General features: G+C 39.6%; 1 protein-coding gene across 2 annotated transcripts in view; it reads right to left on the reverse strand.

Annotated features, from left to right (window-relative positions):
* VAT1L (vesicle amine transport 1 like) overlaps positions 1-24,376 on the reverse strand; it is a 1,089,685-nt gene that overhangs the window by 711,513 nt on the left and 353,796 nt on the right. The gene's annotated exons all lie outside the window — the stretch shown is intronic.

Here is a 24,376-nt window from a genome sequence, read left to right on the forward strand (position 1 = left end):
AGAAAATGACCTGCCCAAAGATAAATTGTTTGACTTCATCCACCATTGGAGATGCCTTCTGCAGATCTGAGTTAATCGGTAGGAGAACAAAAATAAACGAACTGAACCAAGTAAATCCACAGTCACCAGATCGAAGGCACGAAACACCAGCAAGAGCGTTTATTTGTGTACCTGGATTACGTTTTGTCCTATTTTTGTGGAAATAAACTGTGGAACCTTTGCTGGTGTTTCGTGCCTTCGATCTGGTGACTGTGGATTTACTTAATCGGTAGGAGCATAAAGGAGCTTGTACAGAATGGACCATTGAACAGCTAGGGTACATTTTAGAAGTCGCATAAAGTATCCTGATAAGGGAACTAGAATGATGGCTGCTGACATAGAACCCAATGCTCTGAGATCTAACTGTGCTGGAGGAGATGTAAGATGCAATAAGACCTGGACTTGCTGCTTCAGAGAAGTTATGCGGTGCAGAGGTAGGAAAGCGACTTCAGTGGAAGTGTTCAGTTGCATTCTTATATACTGTAGATTCTGCACAGGAATCAGGTTGGATCTTCTCAAATTTATTGAAATACCCAGGGAATCAAAGATCTGTAGCAGGTAATCCCTGGCCTGAATCAGTTGATGTCTTGATGGTGCAGTAAAGAGCCAAACATCTAAATACAAAAATAGCTGGAATCCTTTCAGCCTCAGGTGAGCTTCGATAACTGCCATGCATTTGGTAAACACCCAGAGAGCTGTGGTGAGACCAAAGGGCAGCATTCTTGCTTGGTCCCCAGCTGAAAGCACAAATGTCTCCTGTAGTGTTTGCTCATTTTGATATGATAATATGAGTCCTGGATCTATAGAGCACATCCAATCATCCTTGCGTATTATAGGTTCATAGGTAGGTACTAGGCTATTGGCCCTAGGGCCTATATAAGCCTAGCCAAATGGTACCCTGGCTTTTGCCACCCAAGAAAATTATGTTCCTGTGCCCCTGTCAAGCAGGGCCACAGAAGTGATCCTCATAGTGAATTTCCTATCTCCCATTCAATCATCAAGATTTTTTCTTGAAGATTGCTAATGAGGAGCTTTGTTTGATATAGTTAGGTAGTTTGTTCCAGAGTACTGGAAGACTCTGGGACAGGAATCTATCACTCCAGCATTTCTGTTTATTGTGGTGACAAGGTTTAGGTCCCTAGAGATTGTAGCTCGGAGGGATTGGGATTTCTTTAAGTGGAGCATGTCCAACAGCTGGGTTTGACATAGCTTTGTATGTTAGGCAGAGATTGCCTCCAAGTAGGTGATATGCGTCAGAGTAAAGCAGGAGTTTTTTGAGATGGTCTGTATAGGGCATCTGTTTGAGGCAAGTAATCCACTTTGTGAGGTGTTTCTGCAGCCTTTCCAGTTGTAGACATCTTGGAGGTACGTACCAAAAGGGGCATTGTACTCTATAATGGGTCTAATGAGTGATGAGTAGAGGGGAACAATTACCTCTTTTTTCCTGGATAAGAAACCTTTTGTGATGAGGTCTACTACGTAGAAAGATTTCCTGACTACTGTGGCAATGTGATTATCAAAGGAGAGACTGCTGTCTCCACCTGTGTCCCAAGGTCTCTTATCACACTTTCGGTGTTAAGTAGACTATCGCCTATGTGGTAGTTCATGGGTACAGAGTTTTTACCAAATGGGATGACAATGCACTTTTTGGCATTGAGCTTGAGGCCATGGCTTTGACACCAGGCATCTGTCCCAGTGAGGCCCTTTTGTAGGATGTCCACATCGTTAGGAGTTTTGATTATGGCTCCTAGTTTGCAGTCATCTGCAAACTTTGTTAGCCAAAGACCTTCTGTGTTAGCCTGTACTTCAGAGAAGTAGATAGCAAACAGGAGAGGACCCAGGACTGAACCCTGTGGTACTCCACTTGTCACTGGTCTGAAGTTGGATTTAGAGTCTGCAACTTTCACAGTGTGGGTTCTGTCAGTGAGCCAGCTGGCAACCCATCTTGTGACATAGGGATTTATACCTAGTTTAGTGAGTTTATCTATAATTCCAGAGTGGGGGATTGTGTTGAAAGCCTTGGCAAGATCTAGATAGGCTGTGTGAACCACCTTACCCTCATCTACGGCTTTGGGGACCACTTCAAAGGAGTCTATCAGGTTTAGGAGACATGATCTGCCTTTTACAAATGCGAACTGGGTACGGTCCAGAGTTTGGAGATTACCAATGTCATTGTTTATAAGTTCCATGATGATACGTTCCATAGCCTTGCATACCAGGCTCATCAGGCTGATGGGGCGGTAGTTCCCAGGGTCCATGGTGGCTCCCCCTTTATGGAGTGGGATAAACGTTGCTGTGCACCATTCAGTGGGCACAAAGCCTGAAGTGAGGTTATGATTGAATATGGTACTTAGGTGGGGTGCCATTTCATTCTGTAGTTCATACAGAAAGCAGCCTGGGATGTTGTCAGGTCCCATGGATGAGGTTCCTGGCTTTGGAGAGTGTGTTTTTTTACCTGTAAAGCCGTGATTACAGGAACTTTGCATTCTTCTGGTATAGAGATGGGCCCTTTAGTGGGTGAGAGAGGGGTAAAGATAGCACTGAACCTATCTGCCAGGATATTGGCAATATCAGTTGGTTCTGTATGTTTAGTGCCACTGTGCTGTAACCTCAGAGCAGATCTGAGTGTTGCCATTGAGATTCTTGACATAGCTATAGAATGCTTTGTGGCTGTCTTTAGAATCAGTGGCGACTTTTTTTTCATAACTAGCTTTGGAGGATTTTATGAGGGATCTCAGCTTCTTACTGAGGCTGACCACGAGTTCCTCCAATCATGGGATTTTACTCTTTTTTGCAACAGTTTCTTTCTTCTGTTGTAGAGTTTGTTTATGGCAGGGGACCCACCAGATTGGCTTCCTTTTTTTGGAGGATAGCATCTTGTTTCTGTTAGGGATTGCATGATCCATGCACTCGTGTAAGTGCTTATGAAGTGCATTTGTATAGGATTCAGCAGTCGTACCTCTATTGTTCATCAGCATGGGTGTCGTGAAGTTTGCCACTTCTGTTTTAAGAAGCGTGAAATTGGCTGTGGAGAAATTTTTTTATGGTGGTTTCCCTAATGGGGGTGGGGTGGGATGTGGCTGTCTAGGGTGATTGGCTTGTGGTCGGATCTGACCAAAGAGGAACTGACCTCTGGTGTGGAACACTGGTTGCCCATGTTGGTAATGACCAGGTCTAGGATATTGCTGCCGCTGGTGGGGGTGTGGATAAGTTGATCCAAGGCATTGGAATTTATGAATTCCAGAAAATGTTGAGCACAAGAGTTGGTACATGAGTAGTTTTCCCAGTTAATGGTAGGGTAGTTGAAATCACCCATTATTAGGGTGTTAAGTTGTACCCTAATATTTTCCAGTGTATCAAGAAATGAGGAGTGGGAATCCTGGGGCTTGGTGAGGGATCTGTAGCAAGCTACAATTTGGATTGTTGTCTTACCCAGGGTTAGTTGCACTTGGATAATCTTGGATGTATTATGCTGAGCAACTAGCCTGGAGGTGTGGATATCCTTAATGAATTTGGACACGCCTCCGTCTTTAGTGTTTCGGTCCAGCTTAGGTGGCCAAAAGGTGCGGTATGAATTATAGCCTGGTAATGCAGGGGTGCTCCCCGGAGCCTTGAACCAGGTCTCTGTCACTGCACAGATGTCGATGTTCACCATTTTAAGAAGTGCCTCGAGTGAGTGCATTTTGAGGTTTAGACTTCTAGCATTAAGTAGCATTACCCTCAGATTTTGGTTGCTTGTGCCTGTTACGGTGGTGAATTTGTCATTTGAACCTTGCCTAAAAAAGGCACTATAGGAGTGGCAAGAGCCTTAGCCAGTATCCGGAATCCCAAGGGCGACAGGTGCATGCCATCTCTGGCAAAGCATAGTGGTTTGTCGATCATGTCATCCCAGGCAGACAGATACTGGATCCCCTTAGAATGACACCAGAAGCTTAGCCAATTGTTGAAGTCAATCATTTTGTCCTTGTACTGTGTTATCATTCTGGGTGATGGCAGAATGCTACTCAGGACTAGGGTCATACCTGCCTGGGCTAGAAGATCGGACATGCCCTCCATGTCTCTTTTCATGTAGTCCAGGGAAGTACGTCTCAGGTCATTCACACCAGCATGGACAATGACAGAGTCATATTTGTACTTGTTGTGGAGTGACCTGAGTGCATGCGTTATGTGGCGGATCCTGGCACCTGACAAGCAGTTGACACTGAATGTAAACTATGCAACCTGTGTTATGCATCAGTTCAACTGATTATATGCTTAGCCACCAATATTAAATAACCAGTTCTACAATATTTTTTTTCTCAATATATATAATTAGCAGAAATGTGTGGCTCAGCTTTGCATTTTGCAACATTTTATTAATGTTATTGTCCTGTATGTGGTAAAGGTTTGCTGCTTTTTAAATTACTGAAAAAGTTTACCTGCATGCACTTTACTTTTCCACATTTGCTTTTGTATTATTTAAAACAAACTATACAATATAATTAAATTTAAACAAGTATTTCTCACAGTGACCAGCTGCCTTGCTTCAAAAATAATAATTTCTTCGATAGTTTAAAAGCGTTTGGGGAAAAGACTGTGCTGTCCTGGTCCCCCCTCCCTATAATCTAAAGTTAACTGGCAGGTGACTATGTAAACAGGGCAATCAGCATAGGGAGGGATCAGGTGTTCATTGGGTGCTAGAAGAGGCCAGAAATGAGACAGGAAATGAGGGTACGTAAGAGACAATATAACCACGAGACATAGGTTAGACACGCTTGTTCCTCACAAGATCCAGTGGCATGAACAGATGCTTAGAGAAATAATCATTTTGTCACCTGACCCATGAATTGCAGATGGAACTGTTAGTGATGAGGCCTAGTTACACCGTCCCACATAAGGAAGATATTTAGAAAACAGCCATGGCTTGGAGGTGGTGAAAGTTTGTTGAGGTTGGTAAGGAATAAATTTGAAAAATCAAAAGGAGAATATGTTCATTTAGGGGTTTATACACAGTTTAGGGTATTTTATTATATCAGTTATGGAGTTGTTTGGATGCTATTTCTAAGCTGTATATACCATTTTAAAGATAGTGGCCGAGTCCATAAGAGTTGAACTTGTAGTTGCTATAACAGATAAAATAGCTTTGTATTACTATTGACTTCAGACTGTAAAATAAAATAAAATAAAATAAAAAGAATGAAAATAAAATAAAATATAAAAGGAAAACAATCGGTGAACCAAAGATAAAACATGAAAAAAATTCTACCATATGAAACACTTAATTTAAAAAAAAAAACAGAAGTGAGTGCTTTCATCATTGACTACTCTAACCCTGAACAGCTTAGAAAAAAGAATTAAGGAGAGAGTAGAAGGTAATTAAAATTGTTATTAACTACAAATAAAGAAATCAAAGTTTTGCTGGCTGGATTACAACAGCAGGCCATGTGGGAAGAGAAGAAGTTGTTTGGACAATAAAGAGGGAGAGTGCTACGTCTTGTGCGGACAGCATTTTCCACCTTATCCCCCCAATTAACCCCTCTACTTTTAGCCTAATTATCAACAAAGGGTAGAATGACCATTCTCATAATAAATACTATTCATTAAAAAAACAATTAAAGCTGCAAAAGGAGATACATTTAAAAATGATAATGAAGTACTCAAGGTTGCAATCAAACATTTAAAATGTATGCATTCACATGCAGAAGATTAAATGGATGAAATATATACACACATACTTACATACACACACACACATATAAAATGAAAAATAAAAATGTTACTTATCAATCGGCTTGAGTATTGCAAATCTGTTTTTCTTGCATTCATCATGGTGTCTCTGGAAGAATTATTACAATGCAAGAAATTGGAAGATTTTATGACATGGGTTTCTGAATTTCTTGTAGAAATTCATCAGAATGTGGGAAGAGAGCTATGAAAGTGAGAGACAGAAAAGAAGGTAAAATGGCACAAGGAACCAAAGTGGCATATATTCCTCAAACCAGTGAGAAAAAAATATATAAAGCGAGAAGTATAAAGAATCATTTGACTTACTGGATCAGCACAGGGTTAAAAGGATTGTTGAGCTGGACTAGCCTGCTTCCAAAGGCCTCACTGTAGCAATTGCAGGATTTGGTGAGCACAAGGTTGGTGGGTTCAGGAAAATACACAGGACAACTGCAGCTTTGGTTTCATGTCCCATATGATAACAGAACTAGAAATAGACCAGTGCAAGTGATCCCTGTACTGCTGTACTCCTTTGCTATACAGGAAGTATACAAGGTGCTCTTAGATGAGATGTAAGATACATGGCTGCAGTTATGGTTGAAAATACACAGCTGGCCATAGGATAGAACAATTAAAGGTGGAGGAGCAGACCTTATTGAACATGGCGGGATCATCCAACATTCATCTGTTTAATGCAGGTAGGAGATGGGGCTTTCAGCTGCAATCCAGGGCAGGCAAATTTGAAGTGGGAGATTCAGGGACACAAAAAGTATGGAAAAGTGGAACCTTTCAGAGACAGCAGCAAAGGGGGGGGGGTACAGAAAATTGTGGCACAGAGAAGGTAACTTATACATGCCAGTCAACTGTGATATATTTGAGTGCTTATTGGTAGACCAACACCAACAAGCAAAATGTACAATTTTTTACACAAAGCTTCAAAAAGGAGTTTTGCCTCCAAGTCAGACATTGATATCCCAGACATAAATGCAGGAACCTCAAGTCAGATGATGATAAGGAGACAGTGGCATGGATGCTTTTGGACAAACAGATATGCAACAGAGACAATGATGGATCCATTTCAGCCTCCCTCTTTCTGCAAGTTAAGATTTTCCAGTTGGGGGCTTGTCCAGAAAAAAAGCAACCTGTCTTAATTCACCATTGACCTTACCTAAAAATCAGACTTAGTGAATAACGATGGTGGGCAAGCTTGACATAGAAACTACATTCTGTAAGTTGCCCATACAGAGACAAGTCTGATAATCTTGTGCATGAAACTGAATGACAAATACTTCTGTGACAAGGCCATGACTATAATACATGCAATAGCTTGTATCACCTTGAAAATGCTTAGCACTGCCATGCACTGCATTTGGGAATTAGGTGGATCAGGTATAATAATGGTGCATTTTTATAAGATTTGTCACTCTTACACCATGTGTTCTTTTTTTACCCCTTTTAAGCAAATATTTTAAAGTCACATTAGGAAACAAATATCAACAAAAAGCCAGCACCCAGCTGGAGCATACATATTTGTAATGTGTAAAACACAAAAAAAAAGACCGGTTTCGGCCCAATGGCCTTTTTCAATGTGAAACACAATCAGTAGAAGCACCACATTATATAACAAAATATAATAGAATAATTGAACATAAATTAAACAATTATCACAAATGTTCATTAAGACCAAGTGGAAACAATCCTCCTAATTTCACAATTCAAGATTTTTCTTTTTTATTTAACAATTTATGCCAACCTGTTTTCACGGATCTATGTCCCAAAATTCCAATTCCATCAATGACAATAAATTTAAAGGTTTCTGTCTTATGAATGATAGTATGCATATATAGCACATTTGCTGAATGTTTATTTCTAATGCTGCTGAGATGTTCTGAAATATGCAATTTTAGGGGTCTGGAGGTTTGGCCAACTTAAAAGGCTGTACATGAACAGGTTACAAGATAAATAGCCCAATCACTATTACAATTACCAAACACTTTAATAGAAAAAAAAAGTATTTTTACTTGAAAACTCTTTAGTCTGACAAATACATTTACAGAAAAAACAATGGCCACAAGGGTGGCACCCCACCACTTGTGTACCATCCAATGTAGCTTGTACAGAGCGTTCCAAGGGCACAAAACTTCTTTTGTGGATGAACAGGAGCCTTGTTTGACTGTTAAGTTTGTTTGGCTTTGATGGACAAGTGTTTATTGTTCTTCTGTTTTCAACCAAAGGACTCTAGTTCTATTTTTCATTTAAATTGCATTTATTGTATGTTTCAAGGTTTTCTGAAACCATTTGGGGCTATAATACATCTACATTACGAACTTTTCATCCAATTTTGGATGATAGTGTTTGTTTATTCATTGTGAATTAGCCAGTTTGGTTTCTTTGTTACATATATTTATGTGTGATAAATAGTACTGTTCGGTTGTGTTAATCAAATTGTTTTATTGTTAGCATTTTTCAGTATAGATGTAACGGTTATTCTAAAGGATTTATCAGCAGATAAAGAAAATATTTTGGTTTTTGGATGGGTAATACAAATAATACAGGACTCCAGGCTGAATGCAGTCCGGATTTAACATGTACCTCTTTGTTTGACAAGCTTACAAAACACATGAAAACTCTTAGATCATCTGTTTGGCATTTGAGGCTCTTTAAAGCTTATTTAGAAAAAGAAACCACCCCTAGGGGTCTGAGAATTCATATTAAACCTTTAGTAGGTCAACCTGATGATTTATTATTGTCTTTCCGGGCTGATATTCAGCAGAAAACATCTTTACAGTTTGTTAAAACTCTACATGAGTTCTATGAACGTAGAATAAATATACATATACCTGAAGTTACTCAAATTTGTGAAAGGGCAAAATCTTTTGAAGGTTCTGCCACTTATAAACAATGTTTTGACAAACTTAGGAAGAGTTGCTTCAGTTTGAACAAAGTTTAAAAGAAAGAAGAATTCGTAAGTTTAACAGAGATTCGAGTGACTACCAACTTGGTAAGCCCTTTGAATACATGAAACGTGGTAAAAATGTTAAAAATGTTAGATTTGCCCAGAAAGAGTATTTTCCTGGGGGCAAAAGAGAAAAAGAAACAAGTCAATTTTGAAAAAAATCTATTAGTGATACTTCTGGTGAGGATTCGTCCTCTTATACTGACATAGAAATTGATAGACAGCAGACGTCACCAGCCACCAAGAAGTCTTGTAATGTGGCACAAGATAATTTATCACACAATTCAGATTCAGTCCCTTTATCTTTAACAAAAGGAAGAGGGGGGTAGGAAACATAAGTCCAAAAGTAAGCATAAATGGCTCTTTGGAAGCAATGTTGAACTTTCTGAAACCCAGGTAACTTCCCCCAACAATGTAATTAATATTTCTTCAGTTGTTCTGTCCGAATCTGATTATGTGTTACTAAATAAAGGTCTAAATTTCATTCCAGGTTTTTTTGTTTCTGAGTATATTTTTGTTGTAGATTTGTATGCATTTTGTAGATTGCTTAACCTTAAATTACAATTTCAGGGCACTGAATGTGCTAATGAAAATAGTAGCTTCAGGTTCAATAAATCAACCTTTGTCCCACCTATGAATAAAAATGTGGAGGTATTTCAAAAATGTATATTAAAGGAGTTACATTTTGGTTTGAATTGTCAAAAATATGTTTCTCCTTTAAATTTGTCTATAGGGGAAGTGAATGCCTTGACACATTTAAAAAATAATAAGAATATTGTTATTGTTCAAGCTGATAAAGGGGGAGCAATGGTCATAATGGATAAATCATTATATGCTGAAGAAGCTTATAGGTTCATAGGTTCATATAGGTAGGTACTAAGCTATTAGCCCTAGGGACTATAAAAGCCTAGCCAAAAAGGTACCTTGGCTTTCGCCACCAAGAAAATTATTTACCTTTGACCCTGTCGAGCAGAGACACAGAAGCAATCCCCGGGTTGACTTTCCTATTTCCCATCCAATCATTAAGATTTTTCTTGAAGAGCGCTAATGAGAAGCTTTGTTCGATATAGATAGGTAGCTTGTTTCAGAGTATGAGAAGTCTCTGGGACAGGAATCTATCCCTCCAGCATGTTCTGTTTATTGTGGTGACAAGGTTTAGGTCCCTAGAGTGTTTAGCTCGGAGGGGTTGAGATTTCTTTAAGTGGAGCATGTCCAACAGTTCTGGGTTTGACATAGCTTTGTATGTTAGGCAGAGATCGCCTCTGAGTAAGCGATATACAATGAAGTAAAGCTGGAGTTTTTTGAGACGGTCTGCGTAGGGCATCTCTTTGAAGCCAGTAATCCTCTTTGTGAGGTATTTCTGTAGCCTTTCCAGTTGTTGTAGATGTCTTGTGAGGTACATACCAAAAGGCTCAGTGTACTCTATAATGGGTCTAATGAGTGATGAGTAGAGGGGAACAATGACCTCTTTTTTCCTGGATGAGAAACCTTTTGCGATCAGGTGTGCCACTTAGAAGGATTTCCTGACTACTGTGGCGATGTGATTATCAAAGGAGAGACTACTGTCCATCTGTGTCCCAAGATCTCGTATCACACTTTCGGTGTTAAGCAGACTACTGCCCAAGTGGTAGTTCATGGGTACAGAGTTTTTACCAAAAGGGATGACAATGCACTTTTTGGCATTGAGCTTGAGGCCATGGCTTTGACACCAGGCATCTGTCTCAGTGAGGCCCTTTTGTAGGATGCCCACATTGTTAGGAGTTTTGATTATGGCTCCTAGTTTGCAGTCATCTGCAAAGTTCGTTAGCCAAAGACCTTCTGTGTTAACCTGTACTTCAGAGAAGTAGATACCAAACAGGAGAGGACCCATGACTGAACCCTGTGGTACTCCACTTGTCACTGGTCTGAAGTTGGATTTGGAGTCTGCTATTTTCACAGTGTGGATTCTGTCAGTGAGCCAGTTGGCAAACCATCTTGTGACATAGGGAATTATACCTAGTTTAGTGAGTTTATCTATAATTCCAGAGTGGGGGATGGTATCAAAAGTCTTGGTGAGATCTAGATAGGCTGTGTGAACCAATTTACCCTCATCTCAGCTTTGGTGACTGCTTGAAAGAAGTCTATCAGGTTTAAGAGACATGATCTGCCTTTTACAAACCCGAACTCAGTGGGGTCCAGAGTTTGGAGATTACCAATGTCTTTGTTTATATGTTCCATGATGATACGTTCCATGGCCTTGCAGACCAGGCTCATCAGGTTAATGGGGTGGTAGTTCCCAGGGTACGTGGTGGATCCCCCTTTGTGGAGTGGGATAACCATTGTTGGGCACCATTCAGTGGCCACAAAGCCTGAGGTGAGGCTATGATTGAACATGGTACTTAGGTGGGGTGCCAGTTCATTCTGTAGTTCGTGTAGAACGCAGCCTGGGATGTTGTCAGGTCCCATGGATGCTGTGTTCTTGGCTTTGGAGAGTGTGGCTTTTACCTGTGCAGCCGTGATTACAGGAACTTTGCATTCTTTCGGTATAGAGATGGGCCCTTTAGGGCATGAGAGGGGGGTAAAGTTAGCACTAAACCTATCTGCCAGGATGTTGGCAATATCAGTTGCTTCTGTATATTTAGTGCCATTGTGCTGTAACTCAGAGTAGATCTGAGTTTTGCCATTGAGATTCTTGACATAGCTATAGAATGCTTTGTGGTTGTCTTTAGAAACAGTGTCAATTTTGTTTTTGTAACTAGCTTTGGAAGATTTTATAAGGGATCTCAGCTTCTTACTCAGGTGACCATAGAGTTCCACCAATCATGGGATTTTGCTCTTTTTTGCAGAAGTTTCTTTCTTCCGTTGTAGAGTTTGTTTATGGCAGTTACAAGTAATCAGTACAAGATGCAAGATATTATACTTGCATGCCTTATGACCCTACAGTGGAGTTTAAAAAAGAAATTGATGTCTTTTTGGAGTCTGCGGTTAGTGAAGGCATTATAGATAAACATTTGAAGGTTAAGGATCCATCATCACAATATTTCTATCTTCTTCCAAAAATTCAAAAAGATATCAAAAAACTTCCAGGAAGACACATAGCTTCTGGAAAAGGTTCCCTCACTGAACCTGTCTGCCTACCTTACTATGTACCTTAAGCCATTATTATCTGTAGTTAGAGCCAGGATACAGGACACAAAGGAATTTTTGAATATCGTTTCCGATACCCAATTAGAATCCAGTTGGTTGTTGTGTACACTGGGCGTTACGTCTCTGTACACTAGCATTCCACACTGGGCGAGTTTGTGTGCCCTGGAATACTGGCTTAATAGAATGTCCTTGTATAGTCCCACTTTCAACACATTTCTTTTATGTTTGGCTGAGCATGTCTTATCAAAAAATTCATTTTTCTTTAATACTAAATGTTGCTTGCAGTTGAAAGGTACAACTATGGGTGCATCTTTTGCACCCATATATACTGACCTTTTCATGGGTTATCTTGAGCCGATCATTACATATGATAACAATCATAACATCTTTCTCGGGGAAACTGATATTTGGCGTAGGTTCTTGAATGACTGCTGGATGGTGTGGAAGTAGGATGCTGTATATTTACAGGAATTTGTACAGTATTTGAATGAAAATAAAAAGGGGTATCAGGTTTACAATCAATTATGATGTTTTTTGCATCTCTTTTTTGGATGTCACTATATTCAAACCACCTGATGGTACTTTGTCTAGTACATTGTATAGAGAACCCCACCATTCAAATACGTTACTACACGCCTCCAGCTGTCATCCAAAACACATCATTGTCAATATCCCCGAGTCACAATTTATGCATATACATAGAATCTGCTCAAATACTAAAGATTATATGCATTTTGATGAAGATTTAATAAACCACTTTAGGGAACGTGGATATTCTTTGGCTAAGGTTAGGCAGTCCAGTAGGGAGGTGCAACTACTTTCCAGAAATTACCTTCTTAAATATAAGAATCATTGTCTCCAAGTGGACAATAAAATCAGATTCATTACTGCCTATGGCAGGAACACTCATAAATTTTTAGATATAGTGCAACTTCTTCTTCTTTCGGCTTTTTCCCGGTTAGGGGTTGCCACAGCGGATCACCTGTACGCACATGATTGGCAGTGGTGTTTTATGGTGTTGCATTGCCAGCCTGGTGCCCAACCTTCTGCAGAAGGCACACACATGCATGCACTCACACCTAGGGCCAATTTAGAGTATCCAATCTACCTACAGCATGTCTCTGGGATGTCGGAGGAAACAGGAGCACCCGGAGGAAACCCATGCGACCACAGGGAGGACATGCAGACTCTGCACAGAAGGGACCCCAGCTGAGGATCAAACCTGAGAGAACCTCTTGCTCAGGCAGCAACACTAACCGCTGCACCACCGTGGCCGCCCTTTTAGATATAGTGCAACAATACTGGGATATTCTTTTAAATGATGATAGATTCTGTGATTTATTCGTTAATAGGTGTTCATTCTCTTTCCGCAAGGGTAAGATCTTGGGTAGTCATTTTAGTCATTATAAACATTTTGTGCCCTTGGAATGCTCTGTACAAGCTTCATTGGATGGTACACAAGTGGTGGGGTGCCACCCTTGTGGCCATTGTTCTCTCTGTAAATTTATTTGTCAGACTAAAGAGTTTTCAAGTAAAAATACTTCAAAGTTTTTTTCTATTAAAGTGTTTGGTAATTGTAATAATGATTGGGCTATTTATCTTGTAACCTGTTCATGTACAGCCTTTTATGTTGGCCAAACCTCCAGACCCCTAAAATTGCATATTTCACAACATCTAAGCAACATTAGAAATAAACATTCAGCAAATGCTTTATATAAGCCTACTATCATTCATAAGACAGCAACCTTTACATTTATTGTCATTGATAGAATTTTGGGACATAGATCCATGAAAACATGTTGGCATAAATTGTTAAATAAAAAAGAAAAATCTTGGATTGTGAAATTAGGAGGATTGTTTCCACCTGGTCTTAATGAACATTTATAATAATTGTTTAATTAATGTTCAATTATTCTATTATATTTTGTTATATAATGTGGTGCTTCTACTGATTGTGTTTCACAATGAAAAAGGCCATTGGAACAAAACCGGCCTGTTTTTTTGTGTTTTTACACATTACAAATATGTATGCTCCAGTTGGGTGCTGGCTTTTTGTTGATATGTATTTTGGTTTTTGAGTCTGAGCACCTGCTGTCCTTGCAGAGATTTTGGTTACATTAGGAATCAAGCCTGTGTTTGATGTAGCTACCAAACGTTTATATTCTGAAATAGCTGGGGAGGGCATGATAAATATGTAAATAAGGTAGGAGTATATAAGGGATAATTAGTACACAGCAGAGTATCTCTGTAAGCAAAAAAGAAAGTCCCGCTAAGATACTGCTAAATTGAGATCCATGAGGTGTTAGGGTCTCAGACATAACCTGCTGATTGGAATATACTGATTTTAAGTCAACTAAAATTTTGATGTTTCATGGTGAATGGGATATGTAAGATAATGATATGTATTCAGAGAAGGAGCTGTTTAAAAAGTATTGCCCTACGTTGCTGGACATTAAAGGAGTTCTCTGAAGTATCTTGGTATTACAGTTAACAGAGATTAGTATGGCTTATAATTTGGCACCCTATAGAAATGTCAGAACTCGAAATGCCAAGTGCCGACAAGCCAAAAAAAAGACAGAAAACATGGGATAAGAATGAATTTTGAAAATCACTCTTCTCCTTAAAACATCTTTTGGGGATAAGCCCCCACCCCAAACGTATATATTTACTAACTCCTAGATCTCCATACTTTGGAGAAAAGGGAATATTCCAAGAAATGGCATTTCAGACATAATATGTGTAAGTATAATCTTTCGGCCATTCAGCCTCTGTATTTCAGGACTCACTCTAGTGGGTCCCGACATTTCAAATGGATACCTATAATTTACTAATCTAACGTATTTGAAGAAAATGGGCCCTCACATTATCTTTTAATGGTGATTTAAAGGACAACATTAAAGTACAAATATGGTTTAAAGAAACCATACTTTTGTAACCCCCTCTTCAAGAGGATTTTTTTTAGAAATGTATTTATCAACTGCCATTCATTAGACGGTTTTTACCTTGATAAAGGCTGATAAAAATACTGTTATTTAATTATTCCTGAGTTCAAAGTAAAAGATCGACATTATCAAAAAAGTAACAAGTATGTTATTAAGTCAATCACTATCGATATATAATTATTTTACAGCTTTAAAGCATTTTGGTGTAAGTGCTGAGACTGAAGAAAATTATAATGCTGGTCAATTGATTATTATTATTATTATTATTATATCAGCAGAAATTATATTATGATCTATTTACAGATGGTCTAGATCCTGTATCTTGTAGTCGAAATCCATTATCCGTTAAATAACAGGAAAAGATGAAGAAATGTTTCACCATTGCTAACTGAATATATCAGTTACAAAAAATAAACATAACCTAGGCAGCAGGCTCCTTGTTGTTTTGAACAATGGGTCTTGTAATTGGACAAAACTGAGAGAACAGATGTGAATGTATCCAGTTTAAATGTAGATTAATTAAGCATCCTAACAAAGCACATAATTAAAATGCGTGCATCAGAGAAAGATGTTATCCACTGGGGTTACACAGAAGCTGATTAAAGACAACTTTGACTGCAGTTAATTGCATTGATCTTTACATACTTTTTTGTAAAAGGTACGGTAACTGTGGTAAATAAACAAGGTACAAACATTAGCCTCAGTTAACCAAAGCAGCACTCAAGGGTTGTCTCTGAAAAGAGCATTAATGTGTTTTATCCTATTAACAAGTGAGTAAACAACTAAATGGTATCTTGAGTAATCGGTTAAATCACAGCTGATGATAAATGTTGCTACCATTGCTAAAAAAACATTTTGGCAGTATTAATATGCGACTGTGATTAGTTTATAATAAAGATGTTGTTATTCTGGTACCACATTTTACAACTTCTGTCTGACAAATTATTGGGCATAATGTTTCTTTTTGATGTAATACACTGGCTTATTTAGGCAAGAAATAATTCTGAATGATTATATGCAGTATATGTTGAACAAAAGAGGTTTAATGTGTGTGTGTGTGTGTGTGTCTTTAATTACTAAAAGTCTTTAATCCATTCATCCATCCTCTACCCCTTTTTCCCATTGTTACACATGGGGCTGGGGTGTCACTTCAACAGTGACAATCATCTAGAGCCAAGGTTTACACCACCGGTTGGCTAGCCCTGCCACAGTAGTACTTCCATACCACACACTTGCACATACACTCACACCCATGGCCAATTTAGTGTGTCCAATCTACCTCTGTATTCTCTGTAATATATGGATATTTAATAGGTAAGCGATGTAGAAGCTTTTGGGAGGTGACAAATTATTTGATTTTTGGGTGGGCTGGATAGCAACATTTCTGTGCAAGTTGTTTTTACCAACCGATATATAAAGATAGACCTTTTGAGGTTCAGGTATCATTAGCACTGCAATCTTAGAATGTAATTAAATCTTTTAACTTGTAGTTTGTGGACATTTTTGAAAGCATCACCACTCAGCTGGCTCCAGTATTATGAAGGAAGTTATGGAACATAAAGGCAAATACAACAAAATCAGAAGGGCCACATTAACTTCTCAGTACTTACCCAAACTATGGCATTAGTTATAACAGATGGTAAAAGGCAGAAAATGGAAAACATTTTATCTTCAGCAGAGACATGGGAGGTTCATGATAACCATAGCTGCCTGCTGAACAGTCCAAAGTGTGTCTTATAAGGACCACTTATGGCACTCTTAAACTATAGCCTTGAAACAGACTACATTCCAAGTGAATGGAGGATGGCAACAGTCATTCCCCTCCACAAGCGCAGACCATCAACTGACCCAGGGAACTAAAGACCCATCAGTCTAACAAGCCTAATATGCAAAGCTATGTAACAAATTATCACAGAAATCATAAACAAGGACATTGGCAATCTACAGACACTGGACCCATCCCAATTTGTCTTTGGTAAGGGAAGGTCAGGCCTACTTAACCTGGTAGACTTCTTTGAGAGGGTCATCAAAGCAATGGATGAGGATAAAAGAGCACATGCTGTGTATTTAGACCTGGTCAAGGCATTTGATACAATAACCCACTAAGGCATTGTTGACAACTTACCTGAGCTAGGCTTAAACTCTTACATAACTCGATGGATTGACAGCTGGCTCAAAGACTAGACCCAAGAAGTCAGGATTGGTGAAACCACCTCCACCAAGAAACCAGTCACCAGCAGAGTACCCAAGGACTCTGTGCTGGGCCTGCTTCTGTTTGACATTTACTTCTTGGAACTCAAGGCTAATTAATGTTCAAGGCCTCTGGTTCACCAAGTTTGCAAATGACTGTAAATTGGGAGCTATTACAGATTCCTACCAAGACAGACAAATGACTGGTACCAAAGCCATGACCTAAAACTCAATGCCAAAAAATGCATTATAATCCCCTTTAGGAAACTGTCAACCCATGTTAATTTCTCCATCGATAAAAAGCTCCTAAGAGTCAGCCCAGAAGTAAGGGATCTGGGAAGATATTTAGACAGCAATAAGATCATAAGAAGTTACTAGACTATTAGCCCTGAGGCCCTTATAAGCCTAGCCAAGAATTTAACCCATGTTTAGACAAGTCAGCATCCGATACCCCTATCCAGCAGGGAAACAGGTGGAATCCCAGGGATGTATTATCTGTTTCCCATCCAGTTATCCAGGTTGTGCTTAAAGAGGTACTCTGCTTAACATGAAGAGGGAGTCTATTCCACAGTTGGGGGGAGTCTCTGGGACACAAATCTGCCCGACCAACAAGTCCTATTGATGTCACAAACCAGGTTTAGGCCACACATGTGGGTTACTTGAGTGGAGCTTGACTTGTGGTTATGCAGCAGTCCCATCAAGTCAGGGTTCGAGATCACCTTGTACACCAGACAGAAGTCACCTCTGAGGAGTCTATATGAAACTGAGTAGAGGGATAGTGCTTTTAGCCTATCTGTGTATGGTAGATTTTTGAGGCGCTGGATTCATCTGGTGAGGAATCTCTGTGGTCTCTCCAGCTGCTGCATATGATTTGCGAGGTACATGCCAAATCGGGAGTTGTACTCAATAATGGGCCTTATAAGGGAAGAATACAGGGATGTTAAGACCTCCTTGTCCCTGGATGAGACACTTTCACTTATGAGTTGGGCCATGTAAGAAGCTTTCCATACAATGGAAACAGCATGGTGGTCAAAAGCCAGGTTGCTATCAACCAGGGTGCCCAACTCCCTCACAACTGATTGCATGCTTAGGACATGCATTTTTTGGTATTCAGCTTGAGGCCATGTTTCTGGCACCAGTCATTTGTTTGGGCGAGATCATTTGGAGGATGTCCACATCACTAGGGGAATTGATGACAGCACCCAGCTTGCATTCATCTGCAAACTTGGTCAGCCATAACACACTGGTTTTGGTCTGTACCCCAGAAATGTATATCCCAAATAACAGAGGCCCCAAGACCGAACCCTGGGGTATGCCACTCATTATGGGTCTACTGCTTGAGGTGGCTTCCCCTATTTAGAATAGGTGGGTTCTATCAGTGAGCCAATTATCTACCCATCTGGTAACACATGGATTGATGCCTAGTTGAAAGAGTTTATCTACTTGCTCAAGTGGGGAATAGTTTTGAAGGCTCTGGCCAGGTCAAGGCAGGCAGTGTGCACCATCTTCCCCTTGCCCATGGCTTTGGTGACTGTCTCAAAGTCTGTTAATGTAGATGTGGCCAATTTGGAGTCGAAGTTTGCTTTGGAGGATTTCACTAGTGCTCTTATTTGCTTGTTCAGGCTAAGAAGAGATTGCTTCCAATTGGGCACCTGCTCCTTCTTGGTCCTGGACAGCAATTTTTTCCTTTTGTTATACAGTTTTATTACTGCAGATGTCCACCAAACAGGTTTACTCTTCCTTGCGGAGGATGATTTAATCCTGTCGGGTATTCCTGATTTCATGCATCTATATAAATGCTTGTATAGTGTTTTGGTGGGGTTCCTATTAGATCGACAAAAATGCATTTTGTCGAATGCGTTTTGTCAACACATGTAGGGCAAACAGGAAAAACAGCGAAGCAGCTGTTCAGCGAATTCTTTCCCTGGGAAAGAAGTCGCTTGACCGCTTCACTGCTTTGCCTGTTCTGAAGTGTAGTGTGGTCCCTTGTCTGGTATAGCTCCCAAGCGTGATTGTGCAACAGTTACTGACCTTAGGGTTAAGGTAAGTGCATATGTATGAAAGTGTTTACTGTTTTTTATTTTGCGTTAGATGTATGGTTGAGTTACATGTGTATGTGTTTTCAGCTGTTTACTTTTGTTTTGGGGGGGCTAGGATTAGGGTTAAGGTAAGTATGTATGTGTTTGGAACTGTTTATGTAAATGTGTCAGAGTTACTGACCTTAGGGTTAGGGTGCGGGTTAAAGTAACCGTATATGTTTTAAAATGTTTACTGTTTTTTTTTCGTTAGATGTATGATTGGGTTACGTGCATATGTGTATTTAGTTCTTTACTGGTTTTTGGGGAGGTATAATTAGGGTTGGGGTATGTGTTTATGTGTTTGGAAGTGTTTAATGTTTTTTTTGGGGGGTATGGAACAGCAATTTCTTTCCCTAGGAAAGAAATTGCTGTAATGTGGTTTCGACATTTTCAGCTTTCGTTGAATATGTGTCGATGAAACACTGTTCGCTGTTTTCAACTTTCGGTGTTTTAATATGAACCTGTTTTGGTGTACTTTTGGATACTGGTGCCAGTTTCTAGAGAGACAGAGGGGGCTGTGAAGCTGTTTATACCATCCCTCAGGAGGCTGTAATCAGCTTTGGAGAAGTTTTTTTTTTTTGTTTATCCTAGCTAGAGGGGGGTCGGAGGAGATGGTGACATCGAAAGTGATCGCCTTATGGTCAGATCTTACCAGGGAGGATGATACTGAAGGGATGCTTCAATGGTTACTCATGTTGGTTAATACCAAGTCCAAGATATTATCACCTCTTGTGGGGGTATCGACTAGTTGTTCCAAAGCATTTGCATTGCCAAAACCAAGGAATCTTTGAGCATTTGTGTTCTGGCATGAGTATTTCTTCCAGTCTATGTTTGGATAGTTAAAGTCACCCAGGATCAGGGTAAAGGGTTGAATTTTGATACATTTGAAGAGGTTCAGATAGGTTGATTGGGCATCTTGAGTCAGATTTGAGGGCCAGTAGCTAGCTATGATTTGTATAGGGGTCTTGCCAATGGTTAACTGCACCTGGAGTGTCTCCTGTGCATCATAATGTTTGACCAGCCTGCAGGAGTGTTTGTCTCTAATATATACTGCCCACAGTTTGGGATCTGAATGTATGATAGGATGAGTAACTGGGTATGGCTGGAGTGCTCTCCACAACTTTGAACCATATTTCTATGATTGCGCAGATGTCACCATTTTCCAGGGTTAAGAATGCCTGCAATGAGTGCAGTTTAATGTTTAGACTCATCATTTAGCAGCATGACCTTTAATTTGCATTTTGTTAAAATGGTTATGTTGGTAGTTTTAACTTCATCACTTTTCCTAAAAAAGGCACTCTGGGGGAGGCAAGAACCTTTGCCAGAAGCCCAAAGCCCAAAGTGAGACAGATGCAGGCCATCTCTGGCAAAGCATCATTGTCTTTTGATCATATCTTCCCAGGCTGTCAGGTACTGGATCCCCCTGGAATGACACCAGAAACTAAGTCAACTGTTAAAGCCAATCATCTTCTGTTTGTATTGAGGCATCATTCTGAGTGATGGTAGAATGCTGCTTAAGGCTAGGGACATACCCACCTGGGACACATATTCAGTGAGTTCAAGCATGTCTCTCTTCATATAATCCAGGGAGGTACATTTCAAGTCATTTACACCAACATGGACTATGACAGAGTCATAAAAGTACATGTTGTTGAGAGACTTGAGTGTGTATGTGATATGGTGGATTCTGGCCCCTGACAGACAACTAACCGTGACTTTCTCCTTCTCCAGCCTGGTGAGAGGCACATCTGTCTCACAATGCAGTCTCCTATGATTAAAATGTTGGGTTTATGGTTAAGCCTTAGTGGCTGTGAGACATAGGTGTGTGAACTATGCATGGGATGTAGTGTTGAGGGTTGTGGAGATCGCTTGCATCTCTGCCTCAGTGGTCTCCTTTGTTTGGGTATGTTTTTGTTGAGGACCTCTGCATATGTGGGTGTGTGTTATACAAGTGTGGGTGGTATTTGAGGTGTAGTGATTGTGTTGACAACCTTCTCAGTGCCAAATATACTGGCCTGTGAGGGAGACAGCATAGACTCTAGGCTCCTAATTGCATCTCTCAGAAATTGTGTTCCTAGGTGGTAGTAGTAAATGGTTGTCTGTGTACATGAGGCAGTTGCTACACTGTCTCAGGATGCCCATATCAACCAAACTGGCAGGAGAAACTGCAGGAAATTGTCCATCCATATTTGTCAGAATCTGAGGGATAAAGGTCAGGGAGAGCTAAGGGGTAGGCCTAAATCCCAAGTGCTTAAACCAAAACTAAGAGGCTTAGAATAATGCTTACAATTTAAACAGGCTACAAACAAGCAGTAATAAATGCAACAGGAAAGATGCAATTGAGTACTTTAGAGAAGAAGCAGCAGCAAGTAGCATAAAAAGCAAGATAAAGTAAAAGAGTAGGAGGAGGAAACACAAATACAGTAAAAACAGCTGAATAAAGTGTGTTTTTTTTTGTTTTTAGTAAAGTGGAAAGGGAGAGTGGAGGAACAGAAGATAATTCAAGGTTAAGGAACTAAGGGGTTTGGTTGTCCCAAATGATCTCTGTATTAAGGAGAATAAGCTAATGAGATGGGACTGGGAGGAGTGCCACAGATCAAATTTACAGTAGGGGCGGGCAACAGCAAAAGCAACCAACTTTAAGAACACAATAGCAGTGGGTGGAAGAAAAACAAAAATTAAACCAGAGATCAGCAAATATATAAATGTAGACACAGAAAAGTAAATAATTCAGTCAAGCAAATAAATAAAAAACAGCGCAGTACTGTTAAGCAAATAAATAAAACTAGTGCAGTATTGTTAAGCAAATAAATAAAAAACAGTGCAGTACTGCTAAGAAACACTGAACAGTTAGATAAAGTGCAAAAAAATAAACAATTCCAGATTGTTTAAGAAACGCTCTCAGTCAGGCACAATGGAGCTTCTAGCAAGATAAGCAGACATCCACACAAAGGTAATATTTTTATACCAGCAAGATGAAAGACCCTTCCAAAGCCACAACTTGAGGCAATCATATAACACAGAAGCTGTTTGACCAGTTTTTCCACTCTGGAATGAGTTCACCACAAATTCCCTGCTGCCCCAGAAAGCTGTAAAGGACTCTCTGTGTGGAACCAGTTATTCTTATTATCTTAGCTACATGTTGCCCTTTGACCAACATGTAGCTAAGATAATAAGAAAATCATTCTATGTCACCCAGCTTACAGGTAAGGGTATGGTATCCAAGACAAAGGAAGCTATAGTACCATTCTACATGGCCCTTATCAGACCTATCACTGAATACAATATCTCCTTGCAATAGCTGGAACATCCACAAAGATTCTCACCAGGAAAATTCAGGACATGAATACTCTGTCCTACACTGATCATCTAAAGGCTATGTCTGTGTATTCAGTCTCCTACAGGCTGCTGAGAGGGGTTCCTTGCCTGACTTACAGGGCTTCCTCAGACGCAGTCATAATGGATCTGTTGTACATGTGCAAAACAAACAGCACCAGAAACACTAGCTCAAGGGATCTGAACTTCACTTTTGACATACACAGAAAGTGCTGAAGAGATAGATGTGTGTCGCAAAGGATCCCTGCACTAAAGAACAGACTCCCTGTCCATGTAAAACAAAGCTCATCCCTGGTCCAATTCATACAAATCCTTGATAGCTGTATAGCTAAATGTTACCCCAGTCTGGCCCCTATGTCCCTTATGGATAGAGGCTGTAATCAGAAAAGTAACTAACCCTCCCCCCACAAATCCTTACCTACCTGCCTACTAACATGCTCCCCCATATGATACTTGGGACCCAAATGGTTAGGGTGTGTGGCTAGGCTTGTAAGGATCCTAGTGGTCATTAGTCCAGTAACAACCTGTAAACCTATGAAACAGCAGCAGTGACATTAATGTACCAAATGAAATGTTTGTTGCATCCTTTTTTCATAATTATTACTTTTTTACCAGGACATATTTGTAAAAGTTTTAGAGCAGATTATTTAATATGTGTTAGAAAATTTTTTTATTAAAAAAGGTGATGATAAATCAATTAAAAATATTTTGTTATTTAAAGAAACTATTTATATTTTGAAATATAATACTATGTCTCCTAATGGTTTAAATTTAGAAGTAAATTTGAAATGTTTATTATAAGTTTTGTATGAATAGTATTGTTATTTTTCTTCCATACTGGATATTTTTTCTTTAAATGTTATTTTATTTCTTTATTGATTAATTTATGTAATTGCTTGATTAATTGTGATATATATTGGAGTGGGTGTGTGTTTGTAACTTGTACTCATTGAAGGCTATTATGCCGAGGCGCTAAGTTGTACTAAATTTCTTTTATGAACTGGCGTTGTTTTTCAGGCTGTTGCCTTTCTCTTTCTTCGTTGTTTTTGATATTTGGACATGGATACCAGTTCTTTATTAAACACTCCTAGAGTTTTTCGAGAGAATTTTTCTCCGTCAGTTAATGGATTTACTGCTAATTCGGATGGTGACAATGGAAGAAATGTTAACGTTGTCGATGGTAACAATGAGAGAACTGTTAACGTTATTAATGCTGCATCCCCCTCAGCTGTTCGTGGTGATTGTAGAGGGGTGAATCATTTGTTTCCCGTTATTACAGCGGCTCCTGACCAGATTGTTAGACCGAAGGTTATGAAGGATGTTACAGGTGGGCTTCCTGCAATTTTGCCGACTATTGAAGATATGGTGAGAGCGAATGCTCCTATGGATGTGCCGGGCTCTTCCGTAACCATGGATATTCAACTAGACAGCAGGTTACGTGGTGCCGGCTCCGCTACTAACTCTTATCGTGCAGACCCTGCAGTGAATGCAGCACCTCATGGTAACGTTTCTTCTGAATATATTACTAAACTTTTCCAAGATAGGCAGCAGAAATTTATGAACCCCTTCGGTTCTTTAGGTGGCCGCACTGTTAATCCTACGTTTCCGCAGGACATTCAAGACAATATAAAAGAATTTGAAAAGCTGCTTTTTAGGGAAACACGGTGTCATTTTAATTTGTTAGGGCTTCAAAGATATGTGGATCTTGACATTTCTCCACAAGGCTTACGGGCTTTTAAAAGCCCAGCGACACCGTTTGATAATGCAGACAGTGATGATTTGATATTCAAAGACCGCTGGCTTTCGGCGGCCCATAATTGTGCTATGGAGTGGGTTAAGATTCTTGTAGAAAGGGAACAGCTTCTTTTGTTGAAATTACAAGAACAATTACATGTTATGCATTCCAAATTATTGGCTGATATTGGTATGTCTAAGGTCAATGATGTTTTTGCTAATTTGAATGATAATTTACACAAGTATGAGACTGAACAGATACAGTATAAATC

This window comes from Protopterus annectens, chromosome 8.part1, assembly GCF_019279795.1.
Source record: "Protopterus annectens isolate FY-2018-M chromosome 8.part1, PAN1.0, whole genome shotgun sequence".
Lineage (NCBI taxonomy): Eukaryota > Metazoa > Chordata > Ceratodontiformes > Protopteridae > Protopterus > Protopterus annectens.